General features: G+C 35.9%; 1 long non-coding RNA gene across 1 annotated transcript in view; it reads right to left on the bottom strand.

Annotated features, from left to right (window-relative positions):
• Positions 1-3,224: 3,224 nt before the first annotated feature.
• The window catches only part of LOC127563482 (uncharacterized), an 83,738-nt gene continuing 69,509 nt past the window's right edge, over positions 3,225-17,453 (bottom strand). The window contains exons 3-4 of the long non-coding RNA XR_007953983.1: positions 5,564-5,727; positions 3,225-3,691 (exon numbers count right to left, since the gene is read on the bottom strand). This is a non-coding gene — a long non-coding RNA (uncharacterized LOC127563482). The remainder of the gene's footprint in view (positions 3,692-5,563; positions 5,728-17,453) is intronic.

The following is a 17,453-nucleotide window of genomic DNA, read 5'->3' on the forward strand; positions in this document are numbered from 1 at the left end:
AGATGGTACCTAGCCTGCCCAGTGCACTTAAGAATTCCCAAGAGGGCACAAGATCACAGGTCAAGATAATATTCTTTTGGTCAATTGTCTGCCTGGACCGTGAGTCATCATACCCTGTTTTCTGCTATTCTGGGAACTGTCCAAACACAGCAGAGAAGTGGGGGGGGGGGGTTGCTTCTGAACCAGAGGATACAAATGATATTCACCTGTGCATCTTCAGTGTTTTCCTTGCCTTGACAGATGTTTCAAGTTGACAGATGTTTTTCAGCACAGGGATTAATCTTATCAAATCCACACTAAACCATGGTTAGTGTCAGAAATATATGAAGCTTGAAATGAGACACTTTTTTTTTCCAAGCATACAGAAGGAATTTACCATTTACCACCATTCTCTGAGTTTTTTTTTAATGCTTTGGAGCTGAGAGAGCCCTAAATGTCTCTCTGGTTAACTTGGTTCCTTTCTCCTTGGTAACAAAAAACATTAGGTCTTATAGCAGCTAAAGCCAAATGCATCCTGCAGTGCAGACCACTCACCAAATGGTTGCTTGCTACTGTTAGAATTATCACCAGGGAGTTCAAGGACTAGGGAGTCATTTAAAATGGCCTTGGAAAATACGTTAAAAGTATCGCCTCAAACCATTTTCCCTGGTGCTCTTTCTTTGTCTCAGTGCTTAGACAGATGATACAAGATAAAATGCACCCTGTATATTTATAGCACGTCCAGAAAATGCCACTGTGCTTATGACCCTGACATTGTTTTCATTAAAGAGCGATACTTTGGGGGGATATAAAAATCAACTCTTAAACTCTGTTCTACGTGGGAAATCCAAATGATGAAAGCTTTTAAGAAATGCTGAAGGATTTTTGTGAAGGTCTACAATAGCTGTTGGTAAACTGCTTGGTATAGAGACATATTATTGGTGAAACAGAAAGCATCCTCTGGCCACCTAGTCTCCCAACTGGAATCCTGGCTTCCCTCAGGACTTGAGAATTCTTGTGTGTGGAAGGAATGTCAGCTAATCATGTCAGCACCTCACTAATGTTGGTCATTAAATCTGAGGGAAGCATCAAAGATTTTTTTTTTTTTAAGTGGCCTTTTAACTTGTAATCCTGGCTCTTCTGCTATTCCCATATATCTGCTCCCTGTCTTTATCCGATAGCCCGGGTTGCTAGAGAGACACTATTTTTTCTCTCTCTAAGATCCATCACACATGAAAGACCATAGCTCTTATACTACTGTAATAACATTCTGATGATGCTTTTCCCAAGTTTTATTCAAGGATGATCATGACACCAACTCTCAGGCCTAGCAGGACACATCTTTGATACATCTCAATCTTTGGCTCTCCCCAGTTTTCTTATTCCTTAATCCCCCCAACTCTATTGAATAAACTATAATGAAAATCTAGATTAATTGTTTTTTCTCCCCAATAATCTCAAGACTGTCTAGGAAATCATTTTTCTGAGATTTTGTGAACACAATACAACTCCTGGTTATCAACCATTTTAGGTAAGAAGTTAGATGACAAGATCAATTCGCTGAATACTAATTTAGACTGTGAGGATGATAGAATTTCCTGTTGTGATTTATCTTTTAGCAGGGACTATTTCCCCCTCATAATTTTTTTTCACAGGATGGGGATAATGGGAAGATTATATGGCACGTTTTAAGCCATGGGTAAATTGAAGATTAGGATGATAATAGAGTTGAACACTCAGTATCCTGTGAAATGAGCTTAACCCTTATTTTCTGGGACACATAATCCAGCACTTGATTATATAAGACAATCTATTTCTTTTAAGCTGATTCCTCAAAAATACTGAAAACCCCTTGAGGGCAGGGAATATTATGCTTCTAGTACATTGGACCAGTACTCTCAAGGAGCACTGGGCACATGGTGAGTGGAAAGTTAGTGCTCAAGAATTGGATAGACTCTGCCTCCAGAGCCTCTCCTTAGACAACTTTTGGGAAATAGAACAGGAATCAAAGCTGTTGCTAGGAATCCTGGCCCTGGATCCTGTTCACTCAGAACCTAGGGAGAAAGTCTAACCCTAAATTCCTGTGTTGTTGAGAAGGCTGAGGGAGGAACTGGGAAAATATGTTCCAAGGGTTCAAGAATTGGGGAAATGAAAAGACTTTGAAACAGATATTGGGTAGGAGAGTTACTTCAAGGTCCTTGATAATGACGTCATTTGGGACCATCTAGGGATTGGATTGAGTTTACTAAGGTGGTGGTAGTGTGGAAGATGGCCAACACATACCCTTTTTACTGAATTTCAACTGGTTCTGTGTTGTTGTCAAGCATCCTGTATTGGTTCCCCAAGCAAGGGAAGGCTTCAAAGGTCTTCTCTGCTCCCAGGGAGTGTGACCTTGGGAAAGGAGCATGATGGCCATTGTGTTTTGAAGATAACCCTGGGGCATACTGATAATCAATATTTCATGGAGTGTGTGTGTGGGGGGGTGTGTGTATCTGTGTGTCTGTGAATGCAGGACCAGTGCTCATTCCTTCTAAATAGAGAGGCCTCCAAAAAGAACACCTGTGCTTTGGGCATGTAGAAGTCAGGAGTTGTCTTACCTGAACTGTTGGCAAGAAACTTGGCTAGGGAAAGGGCCCACAATACTAGGGATGTAGGGCCATCCACAATGTGCTATAAAGGATATTTCTTAACAAACAAGCTCTTAATAAGGAAGGTGCCCTCTATTATCGAAATTGGAGAGATAATTATAAATCACAAAAGCAGAAAGGGGCCTGCTGTACTTTCGTATAAAATTACTCTAGTACTTTGTTTATGGGTGTTCCGAGGTACATATGAATATCTCAAAACAAAAAGTATTTAGTGTCATGTTTTCAGCTTGGTCAATCGATAATTTTAAAGGTTTCGTTAAATTTGAATTTCCTTAGTTTGAAGGAGAAAAGTGTCCTTTATGATTTGAATGGGAGAGATGACATGGTTCAGTGGAATGAGTTGGTTTTGAAGTTGAAGACCCTGGGTGTCAAACGTGCTTCTGGCATCTCTTCTCTGTGTAATCTTAGACAAGTTATTTGAGGCCTAAATCTGGCCTCAGTTTTTTCCTCTATAAAATGGGGTAAAGAGTTGGAAGAAATGATTTCAGTGGTTTCTTTCAGCTCTAGATTATGTTCCTCTGAGTATTGAGTAAACATGAAGAAATCAATTTAAAAATCTTAAGTGTGTACCATAATGAAATGTGATACTCATTTCCTCTGAGTATTCACTTTATTTAAACAGAAGATGGAATGTAGTTGCTATTACTTTACATAATTCTGATTCTACTATCTGAAGCACTACCAATACACAAGGGGAGATAGAGATGGGAGCTCGACCAGAGATTCTTACATCTTTTTAAACTGCATATACAGTAGCATGTTCTTCCAGAGTATCATCCCATGTGGGAAGGCAGTCAGGAGAGTGGACGGTGCCTTTTCCTCATGTTATCTTCCGTTTCTGTGGCCAAGTATATGCAATGCTACACAGCACAAGCTGCAGCTACCCCCTCATTAGGAACAATGATGATTTTATGCCTTCAATTTTAGCTCAGGTTAGGTGAGTCCCTTTTAAAATCAATTGATGCTGTTCCACTGATAATTTGAGTCCAATGTAGGCTAGAAGCAGGACGTCCCTGCCTTTGTGTCTCTCAAAGCTGTAATTCAAGAGAAGACTTCTTCACATGCTAAAGAAGAGAAAAGATGGGGAGAAACTGGTAAGCTGCAAGTGGCAAAGGACTTGGTCCTTTGGTAATCTGATACTTAGCTGGAGTTAGGATTTTTTTACTGGGAACACATTTCCCCCCAATCTCAATTGCCACCCATCAAGCCTATGTTTTTCTTTTGTGACATGTCTATATTTTTACAGAAATACTGTGTAAAGGACTCAACTAGTGATTCTTATTCTTTTAGTAACTCAGAAATCAGTGTTGTTAAGACTTACTACTCTGATGTCTGACTATGGTCTCTTATTCTGGCTACATGATCCCATTTTGAATCATAAATGTATGTATATATGCATGTATCTATATTCATCTATTTTAAAGTTATACATATATCTCTCTCCATATACATATCATCCTATATACATATACATATATATGTATATGTATGTATGTGTGTGTGTATGTGTGTATATATATATATATATGCATATGTATGTATATATATATTTGGAGGTTTTATACATACAAAAAAATGTGTATGTGTATTGTGTGTGGAACAAAAAGAAAGGGATAAAGGAATGGAGGATGAGAGGGACAGAGACAAAGACAGAGAAAGAGAGAGAGAGAGAGGGAGAGGAGAAAGACAGAGAGTATGAGAGAGAAAGTCCTTGATAATGTTTTTGTCATTTTTTTCATAACTGCTATAGCTCTCAACCTGCTGAAATCTCCTATTTCACTAAAAAATCTAAACTACATGACAACAGCTATCCCATTTACCCCACTGTGCACATTTATGTTCCTTTGGGCACTTTAGTTCTTAGGAGATCAAGGTATTCTATGATTTGTAGCCATATATATTCACAGGAGAATATAGGTGTTAAAAGAAATTATAGGTGTTAAAGAAATGGGCTTTTATATCAATGAACAGTTGAGGATCTTTGGATTTTCCAATTTTCCAAACACATCTAGCCTATGCTCTTCCTCCTATTCAACTCTTGACTCATCTCATTTACCATCTTCATTTCCTAAAAAAAGATCTGAGAGGTTTAATGTTCTAAGTCAGTTGTGCAAATGTATTATTTAAAACAGGGTCTGCATTAATAGAGGCCTGGTGCTCAGGAGATAGTCTTGTCATATTCTTCTTTAATTAGACTGAATCTGGATGATTGTGTTCAGTTTACAGGTGAGCTTAGGAAGGACATTGATATTCTAGGTAGCATTTCAAAAAGAACATTTATGATGGCAAAGGATTGTGAATTATTCTATATCAATCAATCAGAAAATATATATATTTGATAAGTGCATACTATGCTCCAGGCCCAATGATAGAAATTGGGGATATAAAAACAAAAGTGAGATTGTCCTTGACCTTTTAAGTTTCAATGATGTCTTTTCTCTCTATTTCTCTTTTTCCCTCTTTCCTCCTCCCTCCTTCCCTCCTCCCTCCTTCCCTTCTTCCCTCCCTCCCTTTCTTCAATCCTTCCTCCCTCCCTCCCTCCCTTCTTTCCGTCCTTCCTTTTTTCCTTTTGTGTAGATTTACATAGATCATCCTATATTTTATTTACTGGCCTTACTATTGCCAGGATAGATTACAACTTTTGCTCTGCTAAGAAATATATTCATTCAGTGATCTAGAGTTGGAAAATAACTCAGGCTATATGGGCTGATAAGAAACTGATAAGAAAACTAAGGGCCAGAGGTAATGAATGACTTATCTAAGCTCTAAGTTTGTTTAGAAACATCAGAGTAGAATTTGAATCCAAGTCCAGGGACTGATATATTTCCTTGGCCTACCCTTAGTTATCTGTCCCTTCTGACTGGAGGGCTAGAAGGCAGAGCACTAAACCCCCAGAGTCTGTCTTTACAGAGGGCTCTCAGCCAACCTAGTAATACCATTTTCCATTGGCTCCTCTGCACTGCCATAGAACAATATTCCCCTCTGGGTCATCCCTTTCATCATCCTTTTATGTGTAGTTTTTCTCCATTGCTTGTAAGCTCCTTGAAAGCAGGAACTGCTTCTTTTTCTTAGGCATAAAGCCTAGAGGTGTGCACAGAGCCTGGAACAAAGTAAATGTTAATAAATATCTATTACATTGACCTGAAATGACTATAGCAACCTTTTCTTTTCCTTATACTTTCACTACCTCTACAACAAAACTCTTAAGTGAGAAGAAATCAATCATTCTTCATTGCATCTCATAGCTGAGACCAAAGAATGATCTAGGTGTGAAAAAAACAGAAACAGAAATAAAATGGGCTTCCAACTCTGCCATTAGTTAACTGTGTCCCTCTGTACAAGTATCTCCCTGGGGTAAGGGTTCCTCAGCTTTAAAATATGGCAATTAGACTCAATCTTTCACATACCCACCAGCTCTAAAATTCTCTGCTTTTATGATTCTTTAATCCTTCATGATTGAGAAATGATATTGTACCAAATATGTATAGAGAGAAAACACTGATTTTGTAGGCATGCTTTTCTGAATAAGATTCACTTAATTCAATTAGGGAAGGAAAACATCACAGACTTGTGTTTGCATTTCTCACATAACATGTTACAATTACTTTGTGACATTTGTAAGTTTATTTTCTCTCTTTAGGAGAAAAAGATGTGAAACAAAAATTGTTACCTACTCTAAAATATTATTTGCTTCTATTTTCTATTTGGAGTTCTTTTTGTTGTGTTGTTTTCATTCTAATGATTTCTTTGAGTAAAATAAATTGTATTTGGTGACAATTTCTTTTCTTAATTAATTAATTTATTTTTAATGTAAATTTCTTTATGAATCACGTTGGGAGAGAAAAATCAGAACAAAAGTGAAAAACCATGGGAGAGGAAAAAAAAAACAGAAAAAAGAAATGAACATAGCATATGTTGATTTACATCCAATCTCCATAATTCTTTTTCTGGATGCAGAGGGCATTTTCTATCCAAAGTCTAGTGGGATTTCCTTGGATCACTGAACAACTGAGAAGATTGCTAACAATTCCTGTCTCACAGCTTTGTACATATACTATATCATGAACACTGCTAGTCTAATCAGTTGAATAAATACAAAATTAATTTGTAAATTTGATTATCATATAACTTCACTTTTATCTTAAAGCTATCCTAGATGAACTGAATATCTTGTGCTTCTTTTCCACTCACTTTAGCCTTTTGGCTAACCCTTTTGGATTGGGGTGTTGAATCTAGATTCATTAAGACCTGGGTTCAAATTCTGATTCAAGTTTGGACTAGTCATATGACTCTGGACAAGTCATTTAAACTTTAGGGGCTCAGTTTCTTCATCTTTAAAATAAAGTGGTTAAACTTTTAAGGCCCCTACAGCTCTAAGTCGAAATGATCACTAACCAAAGGAACTGAAGACATATATCATGACCTTATATGTTGATCTCCCTTATCTCAATTAGGTCATTTCTTTATTTTTACTTCCCATATCTTAGGAAAAAGTGGCCCTTTCTTGCCCTCTAAAACCAATCATGACTTTGATTATATGAACTCTGACATTTCTCCATCTCTGAGGGACTTCAGTGCTATACCTGATCTTCCATCTCTAGCATCTTGTATATCTCCCTCTTCATGTGCTTCTTTCATTTCATCTGCAAATAACAGATTTTGTCCATCCCATCTTTTTTGTTTCCCAGTACTCAACACATTCTCTCTAATGGGGAATTATTAAATGAAGAGTTGGGAGAAGTTTCTTGTAGAAAATAAGACTTCAAAAATTGCTGGGAAAATTGGAAACTAGTATGGCAGAAACTAAGCATTGATCCACACTTAACACCGTATACCAAGATAAGATCAAAATGGGTTCATGACCTATGTATAAAGAATGAGATTATAAATAAATTAGAGGAACACAGGATAGTTTACCTCTCAGACTTGTGGAAGAGGAAGGAATTTATGACCAAAGAAGAACTAGAGATCATTACTATTCACAAAATAGAAATTTTTGATTATATCAAATTGAAAAGTTTTTGTACAAACAAAACTAATGCAAACAAGATTAGAAGGGAAGCAATAAACTGGGAAAACATTTTTACAGTCAAAGGTTCTGATAAAGGCCTCATTTCCCAAATATATAGAGAATTGACTCTAATTTATAAGAAATCAAGCCATTCTCCAATTGATAAATTGTCAAAGGATATGAACAGACAATTCTCAGACGAAGAAATTAAAATTATTTCTAGCCATATGAAAAGATGCTCCAAGTCATTATTAATCAGAGAAATGCAATTAAGACAACTCTGAAATAACACTACACACCTGTCAGATTGGCTAGAGTGACAGGGAAAGATAATGCGGAATGTTGGAGGGGATGTGGGAAAACAGGGACACTGATACATTGTTGGTGGAATTGTGAACACATCCAGCCATTCTGGAGAGCAATTTGGAACTATGCTCAAAAAGTTATCAAACTGCATACTCTTTGATCCAGCAATGTTACAACTGGGCTTATATCCCAAAGAGATCTTAAAGAAGGGAAAGGGACCTGTATGTGCAAAACTGTTTGTGGCAGCCCTGTTTGTAGTGGCTAGAAATTGGAAACTGAGTAGATGCCCATCAATTGGAGAATGGCTGAATAAATTATGGTATATGAATATTATGGAATATTATTGTTCTGTAAGAAATGACCAGCAGGAGGATTTCAAAAAAGCCTGGAGAGACTTACATGAACTGATGCTGAGTGAAATGAGCAGGATGATCAGGAGATCATTATACACTTCAACAACAATACTAAATGATGATCAATTCTGATGGACGTGGCCCTCTTCAGTAATGAGATGAACCAAATCAGAACCAGCTACACCCAGCGAAAGAACTCTGGGAGATGACTAAGAACAATTATATTGAATTGCCAATCCCTATATTTTTGCCTTCCTGCATTTTTGATTTTCTTCACAGGCTAATTGTACAATATTTCAAAGTCCGATTTTTTTTTGTACAACAAAATAACAGTTTGGACATGTATACTTATTTTGTATTTAATTTATACTTTAACATATTTAACATATATTGGTCATCCTGTCATCTAGGGGAGGGGATAGGGCAAAGGAGGGGAAAAATTGGAACAAAAGGTTTGGCAATTGTCAATGCTGTAAAATTACCCATGCATATAACTTGTAAATAAAAAGCTATTTAAAAAATTTTTTAAAAAGAAATTTTAAAAAAATAAGATTTGAGGAAAGTCCATGGATCCAGGAGAAGTGAGTAAAGTCAGCTTCTTTACCATCCCACAAATATGCCATGATCATTCCTCAGTTTTTATGGCCCCCCTTTTTTCATATTATCCCCCCTTGCCTGAAATGCCTTTCTGTATATAATTTACCTTGTTGCTGTTCAATTGTGTATGATTCTCCATGACCACATTTTGGCGTTTTCTTGGCAATTTCTTCCCCAAATCTTTTTTACACATGAGAAAACTGAGACAAATAGAGTTGTTACTTACTCAGGATCACAGAGATAGCAAGTATCTGAGGTCAGATTTGAACTCAGGAAGATGAGTTTTTCTGACTCCAGGCCTGGCACTCTAATCTATCGAACCACCTCACTGCTTCTTTCCCTTTACCTATTGTATCTAAATTGAATCCATTCTTCAACACATAGATTAGTTTATATATCATCCTGGAAGCCTTTTCCAATTATTCCATCCTTTAACTAAACTAGCTCTTACTCAAACTCTTTTAGTATATACATATAGTCTGGGCAGAACAATTTAGTGTTTAATTATATGCTATCCTTTAGAATTAGATATAATTTGTAATTTTTAATATGGCTTCTCTCTTCTCCTAAGGAAAATGGTAAGCTATGGATACCAGAAGTAGAAATGTGGTAAAGAATACTAAATCTGGGATAAGAAGATCTGAGTTTAAATCATACCACAAAACATGGTACATTTGGCCACACTATGAGTCTCCATGAAATAACCATCAGGAATACACTAGAGGGGATTTTTGTTCAGGTGTACTTTGGACTAAATTATTTGTGAAATTCCCTTCAGAATCAGAAGTTCTGTTATATTCTGTCTTTATAATTCTAGATCTTATTGGTAATAGAAGAAAATTTTATTTGTAATAGAAGAAGTGTAATAGTATAATAGTATAATAGAAGTGTAATAGAAGAAGAAAATAGAAGAAAACTCAATTCAAAGATCTAGCTTTAAAATCACCACAATCTTTTTAGAACAGAGATCATATATATCATGCTTCTGAAACTTCTGTATGATACTAACCAAATGTATAGATACTCAGCATATTTGCTACTATGATTTACATTTTTTCATAACAATAAAACTTTTATTCCACATTTCACATTTTGTTTTATTCTAGAATAGGTGCAGCTCTTGGTAATAAGAGGTGGTCTGTGGAATGAAATAAGCATAAATTAAATACTTTCTATGTACTAGGCATATGCTAAGAATTCAATAGATAATATTTCAAGTGAGTAATAACAATAATAATGCAGATACCTTCTTGGAAATATCTGGAAGAGGAACCTCTCCTGTTGATCATTAGTACTTGTTTAAGTGATTGATGGGCTGAAACTCTGCAGACCCAAAAAAGGAGCAAATTCCTTATCCTTCATCCCCTTCTGCCTATCATTGGCCCTCTGTGAGTATTTAGATTTGCTGAACTCCAGAGTATCAGTCCAAGGGAGGGGGGGGGGCTTTTTCCCTACTTTTCCCCCCATTTAGCTGATTCTTGAATGTATGGTTTTCTAAACAAATCTATGTCTGGAATGGAGCTCGCTCCTGTTTGTATCTTCTTTCCTTCCCTATTTGGCTTTGGAAGATCTTGAAAGATAGCTGATGTCTTTTTCTTCCTGGGCACCTAATCATCAGGGAATTGGCCATAGGAACTCGTGTGGTTGTGACAATTACACTGGCAAAGACCATGATTTATTCAATAAGAAATACAGAATTGCTCACAGAGAGAAACCACCGGGAAGGAAAAAACCTACATGGCTTTGATAAAGTTGTACCTGGTGCAGGAAATTGCTAAAGAACAGCTGTTACAAATGTTCCAACAAAGCTAATTTCTCAAATGCTTATTGTCACTTTATGATTTTTTAAAAAATTAAACAGCATCCCTTTTTCCTGTCTGGGTTTGGAACTGTTTCATATTTGATTCACATTTATACATTTGTTTTTCTTTCTCCTTCCTTTCTTCCTCCTCTCTTCTCCCTCCTCTTTTTCTTCTCCCCTACTCCATCACCTCATAGACTAAAGGATTGTTGTTAAGAATATGAGATAGAAGCAGGACTGAAGTAATGAGAACCTAGTGTCCTTATTGAGGAGGCTGGAAAACCTAGAGCAATGAACCCAGAGCAGGTTGTGAAGGAGGTGAAAGATGGATAAAGGGTTTTGGAAAGTAGAAGCTTAACAAATGACAGCACATTTGCAGTACTTGGGCAGATATTTTTTTCTTCACAGTAACAATGTTAGATTGGTATTACAAATAACACAAAAGGTGGTGTCTAAGATCACATGACTTCTAAATGGCAGATCTGGCATTTGAACCCATGAATCCATTTTATCTCTAAGCCCTCTCCACAATTCCAAGAAGCTACCTTTTATCCCCAGTATAACCACTTCCACTCTGGGGGTATATTTCTTTCCTTTTACCCCTCTACATGCTAGCTATCTAGAGTATCTTTTTATAGTGTTTTTCTCAGTTCTTCCCTATCTATGAACTACCTTTTACTTATGGTCCTGCCAGATCCTTTCTCTCCATCTTTTGTCATCCAAATGTATCTACCCCATTTTTGTCTCATTTTCTATTATCTATCTGTCTATCAAGAATCCAGACTAATGGGTTTGTGTTGTGAGAGAAATGATTATTAATAACCAAAGATTTGGGGAGATCATAATTTACCCTCTTTCCTAGAATTCTCATTTCAAGGCTCAACCTTCAAAAGGCAGGATTGATGAGAGCAGTTTGGATTGATATTCTCTTCAATTTAGGCACTCCTACCCCACCATCTTACAAGGAATTTAATTTAAAGTGAAACTCCTGACCTACTATCTTCTGTTCAAGTTTGGATGGAGAATATAGACCCTTTGTGTAGATTTCCCTGAAGCTGAGAGTGATTTCAAAGTAAACAGTATGATCAAAGCCCCTTATTAGAATAAGCATAGACCTCTCATTGTAATATTTTTCTTTCTCATTAATTGTTAACCAATCAGAGTTGTCTGCCACCCTCAGGTATACCCATTTTTCCAAGTGCATATAAATTAGGAACCTACCACCACAATTATCTTTGGCTGCAAGATTATTTCTGATCCATTTTATTGTAATATGCTAGCATTGTAAATAAAATGCTTGATTACACAGAAATTATGTCTCTTGAATTTTTTAAACATTACGGTTTATGTATTGCATCTCTCTAGGAATTTATTCAAATCTAAGCATTATATTATTGGGCAATATATCAGTTTGGTAACATGACTCAACTAGTAGAAATTTCAATTATGACATTATGATAAATGGTTCTAATAAGCATGCTATTTAAGTGTCATAGAAGTTGGCATGTGTTAGTGGTCAGAAAAATCAGTCTCAGAATCACAAGATCTGAGTTTAAGTCTCACTTCCATACTATACTTGGTTGTATGATCATAAACAAATTACCTAGCTTCTCAGTTCCCCACTGGGTTCTCAGATAGTCATCTCTATCAGCAGAAGAAATTTTTTCATTGACAATTTCCTATACCAATGAAATTATCCATAATTCCTCCCCAACAAAAATATGTAGGTGAAATAAAGCTGGTCCTTGGACAGTAGAATATAAAATTACTTTTGTGTATTAACCATGAAAGATAATATAGATAGATAAGAGACCATTAGTAACTTTGTGGGAAGAAGTTCTAATTTAAGATATATGTGTGTGTGTGTGTATGTATGTGTGTGTGTGTATGTACACACACATATATATGTTTAAGATATGTATGTATATTGCTATATCCTAATGTATTATGATACATTAAATAAGATTGTTTAAAATTGGAACTTTTCTGCTAAATGTTACTATAGATACATGATACTATATATGTGTGTATGTATATATAGATAGTAGATAGACTGATGATAGGTGATAGATTGATAGATAAAATCTTAAATTAGAACCATTATCCTCAAAGTTTCTAATGAACTCTTAATTGCCAGATCTAATGGCTTTTTTCTCAGGTTTTTCTCCTTTAATCTCTCTGCAACTTATGACACTATCACCTCTCCTGGATTCCTTCTACTCTTCCTTCATTCTCTTCCAAATTATATGACATTTCCTTCTCAGTATCCTTTACAGAATCTTAAAAAATACCATGGTCTCCAACTCAAGGCTCTCTCTTGGGGATTCTTTTTTTTTTTTTTTTTTTTAATACAATCTCATTTGGTGATCTCATCAATTTCTATGGATGTAACTGTTATCTCTAAGCAGATGCTTTCCAGATTTATATGTCCAGCCCTAATCTATCTCCTGAGATTTATGTCTCTATCACCAACTGCCTTTTGGACATTTCAATTTATATGTCCTGGACACATCCAAATCCATGTTCTTCCCCTTCCAAACCTTCAGCTCTACCAAAGACCTCCATAATTTTCAAGGGTACTATTATCTTCTCAAACTCATTGCCTCAGTATCATTATCATGGTTAATGTATTGTCAAATATTATTTTTATCTTCATAACAATTATCTCTCATTTATGTCCCCTTTTCTCCATTTATACAGCTGCCACTCTTGTAGAGACCCTCATTAAGCCTCATAGTCTAGACTAGGCTTCTTACATTTTTTCTACTTGACCCCTTTTAGTCTGAGAAATTTTTATATGACCTTTAATAGGTAACCATGTAAAATAGGCATACAAATCAAATATTTACTGATATTGAAACATGATTTTGTGACCACCTGGATTCAGTTATGAGACTCCAGTTTAAGAAGGGCCTAGATTATAACAATATCCATATGAATGATCTCCCTGGTTTACTATTGTCTTCAAAATCAAATATTAAATCTTTATTTGATGTTTAAAACTCTTCACAAGCTGTATTTGGTCCCTTACAATGTGCCCTTCAATTTAGCCACATAGGCCTAGTTGTTCTTGCTCATATACCATGTATCTGGAATGCCTAGGATATTATCCCTCCTCACCTCTTATTCTAGGCTTTCCTGGAATCTTTCAACTCAATTCAAAATCCACCTTCTGCAGGATGCCTTTCAGAGGTTCCCATTTCCTGTCACTTCCCTCTGAAATTACCTCTATTAACACTCTATATTTATTTTATGTACAGAGTTCTTTGTATGCTGCCTTCTTCCCAACCCCATCCCATTAAATCTGAGTTCCTTGAAAGTAGGGATTATGCTTTTGCCTTTCTTTGTGTCATCAGGGAAAAGCACAGTGCTAGACACATAGCAGGTGCTTAATAAATGCTTGTACACTGACTGACTGCCAAAAGAGATTTCACCAAGCCATGATATAAAAAATAGACTTTATGTTATTATAAAGTAGATGAAATAGAAGCACCAGAAAAGATTATTTTTTTTTCTCCCCTCGGGAAATGAATTTAGAAAATAGAATTGAAATTCTATCATTTGAGATAAGATTTTTTCAATTGCATACTTCAGAATACATTTAGATTAGGCCAACTCTCTAAACTTCTGTTAGCTATCTAACACTGTACAGTGTAAATTCCTTATCTTCCCTGGAGGGAACTTTGAGCCTGTTTGAGGAGTGGACTTCCTGAATTGTGGTAAGACAGGCAATTTCTTGCTACAGCCTACTCAGCTTACCATCTGACCACAGAATTATCTTTATCAGAGAAAGCCTACATTAAGATTCAAGCTATTTCCAAATATCCTTCCATAGTCAAACTATATGGCTTATTAACTCAGTTTTTCATGTTTCATTTGGTATTTTCATACATGACTGATATATTTCAAAGGTTTGTGTACATACTATAGCATCTTTGGTCCCTTTGCCTGATGTAAGATTTTTAAAAGGCCCACATCATTTCCTTTAGTCATAATAACAATCTAATGTTAGGGGATAGAGGAATGGGGGGGGGAGGGAAGTGAAGTTTTCCAAAACTTTTCCCATATGCTATCATGGGATTATACCATAGCTCTTGTAAACTTTGATGCAGCTTCATATTATCCATTTAGATTTTAAGGGTTGTCAGTTTTTATTAATCTTAGTTCTTAACTGCATCTGAAAAATGAATTCACCTTTCAAATTTGCAACAAGTAAATAGGCTTTGAGGCATTTCTTTGACAGCATCAGAGCATACACTTCTAATAAGTAAACATATGGAAATCACCTTTGAGCTGTCTCCTGCCATCCATCTGACTGACTGAATTTTTTTTTAGGAGTTCCACATTTTAGTACAACAGGAAGCAAAGTCATATATAATATTCAAGCTTGTGGTAGTGATGAGGAAAAAAACATGCCTAGGTAAAGTATTAGAATAGAAGCCAGTTGTAAATTAATAATTTAAAACTTGGATATGAAATAAATTTACAAGGTATAATATTTATAATATAAATACTTGATAAAGAAATGAAATTAAGTACATTTATTATTATTGTCTTGTTTTCTTTCAATCATGCCTGACTGTTTGTGACCCCATTTGGGATTTTCTTGGCAAAGATACAAAAGTGGTTTGCCATTTTCTTCTCCAGCTCATTTTACAGATATGAAAACGGAGGCAAATAATATTAAGTGACGTACTCAGAGACACCTCGGTAGTAAGTATCTAAGGCTGGGATTTGAACTCAAGAAAATAAGTCTTCCTTACTCCAGGTTCAGTACTCTATTTGCTAAGCACCATGCTTTGTTCTAGTGATATTAATTCAAAAGCTAAGGTAGTTCCTGCCCACAAAGAACATATATTATATAAGGTGGAAAATAACACTTGCAGGAGAATGATAACAAGGGAGAGAGATTTTGGTCAAGAAAGTTATATGTGGGAGAAGATGAATATCTTCTCTTTCCCTCCCTCACTTAATAATATTGTATTTTTTTCTATTTTATGTAAAGATAGTTTTCAACTTTCATTTTTGCAAAATATTTTTTCCTTTTCCCTCTTTTATCTTCCCTTCCCCATCATTTCCCCAAGCAATCTGATATAGATTATATATGTGTAACCATTTTAAACATATTTCAACATTAGTAATCAACAAAAGGGAAAAATCATAAGAAAAGTGAAAATAGTGTACTTTGATCCTCATTCAGTTTTTGGAGTTCTTTTTCTGGCTGCTGATGGCATTTTCCTCCCAAGTCTACTGGAATTGTCTTGCATCATTGTACTGCTAAGAAAAGCTAATTGATTATCACACAATCTTGCTGTTATGACATACAATGTTTTCCTGGTTATGATCACTTCATTTAACAGCAATTCATGTAAGTCTTTCCAGATTTTTCTGAAATCAACCTGCTCATCATTTCTTTTCTTTTCTTTTTTTCCTGAGGCAATTGGGGTCAAGTGACTTGCCCAGGGTGTCACACAGCTAGAAAGTGTTAAGTGTCTGAGATCAAATTTGAACTCAAGTCCTCCTGACTTCAGAGCTGGCACTCTATCCACTGCACCACCTAGCTGCCCTGCTCATAATTTTTTAGAGAACAATAGTATTCCATTACATTCATACACCACAACTTATTCAACCATTCCCCAACTGATGGGCATGTGCTCAGTTTCCAGTTCTAGGTGCTATAAACATTTTTGCACTTTTAGGTAGTTTCCCCTCTTTTCTGGACTCATTGGGATACAGATTCTGTAGTGACACTGCTAGATCAAAATATATGCACAGTTTTATAGCCCTTTAAGCATAGTTCCAAATTGTTCTCCACAATGGCTGGATCAAATCGCAATTCCATTAATAATGCAAAATGGCTGGATCAATTTGCAACTCTACTAGTAATGCATTTTCCTGTATTCCCTCCATTATTTATTATTATCTTTTCCTCTCTTGATATCCTTCTTCTAGGGGCAATGAATGACAGTTCATTTAATTAGAAATTTTTATCATTTGATGATCTCTACCAGTAGGCATTAGTCAATAGCTTCTCTGTTTTGCTTTGTTTTGTTTTTGAGAAGGAATAAGGTTTAGTAGATTGAAAGTTGACTTTTGAGTCAGAAATGCTTGCATTCAAATACAAATTTTGTCAATGTTCCCTAATCTCTCATTGTCCTAGGGGACTCTCTGAGAAGAAAAGTTGTAGTTTTATTATTCATCTGTATCAGTGAAGGGAATTCTTTCCTAAAACCTACCTCTACTACTTAAATCAAAAAAGGACAAATTAACTTTACTGAGGTAGATGAGAAGTTGCCCTATAATCTGTAGTCTAAAGTAATTCCCTGGGACTGTGAAAGATGAAGTAATTTACCAGATTCACACAATGGGTATGTATCAGGCTAGTAAGTCAGAAACACAGGTTTTGGTCTCTGAGGCTATCTCTCTATTACATTGCTTTTCAATTTACATATAATGTAATGCCAGAGAAACTGAGAAAGACAGAGATTAGAGACCAATTTAATAGTTTATTAAATGGAGAGATATATTGGGACCAAATGGATCCAGGTGATCCCAGGGCTGGACAAGACTAGCCTCTCAAAGAATCCAGCACTAAGTATTAGACAGTAAGATTTTTTTATAAGATAACAAGAACAATGACATAATGGGGGAGGTACCTGGATGGGGGTAACCTAATGGGGAAAAGCACCTAAGATGATACAATGGAGGGAGGTACTGGAGAGGTTACGATATTCTAATGATGTCTAAAATGGATAGAC

This window comes from Antechinus flavipes, chromosome 1 (genome assembly GCF_016432865.1).
Source record: "Antechinus flavipes isolate AdamAnt ecotype Samford, QLD, Australia chromosome 1, AdamAnt_v2, whole genome shotgun sequence".
Taxonomy (NCBI): domain Eukaryota; kingdom Metazoa; phylum Chordata; class Mammalia; order Dasyuromorphia; family Dasyuridae; genus Antechinus; species Antechinus flavipes.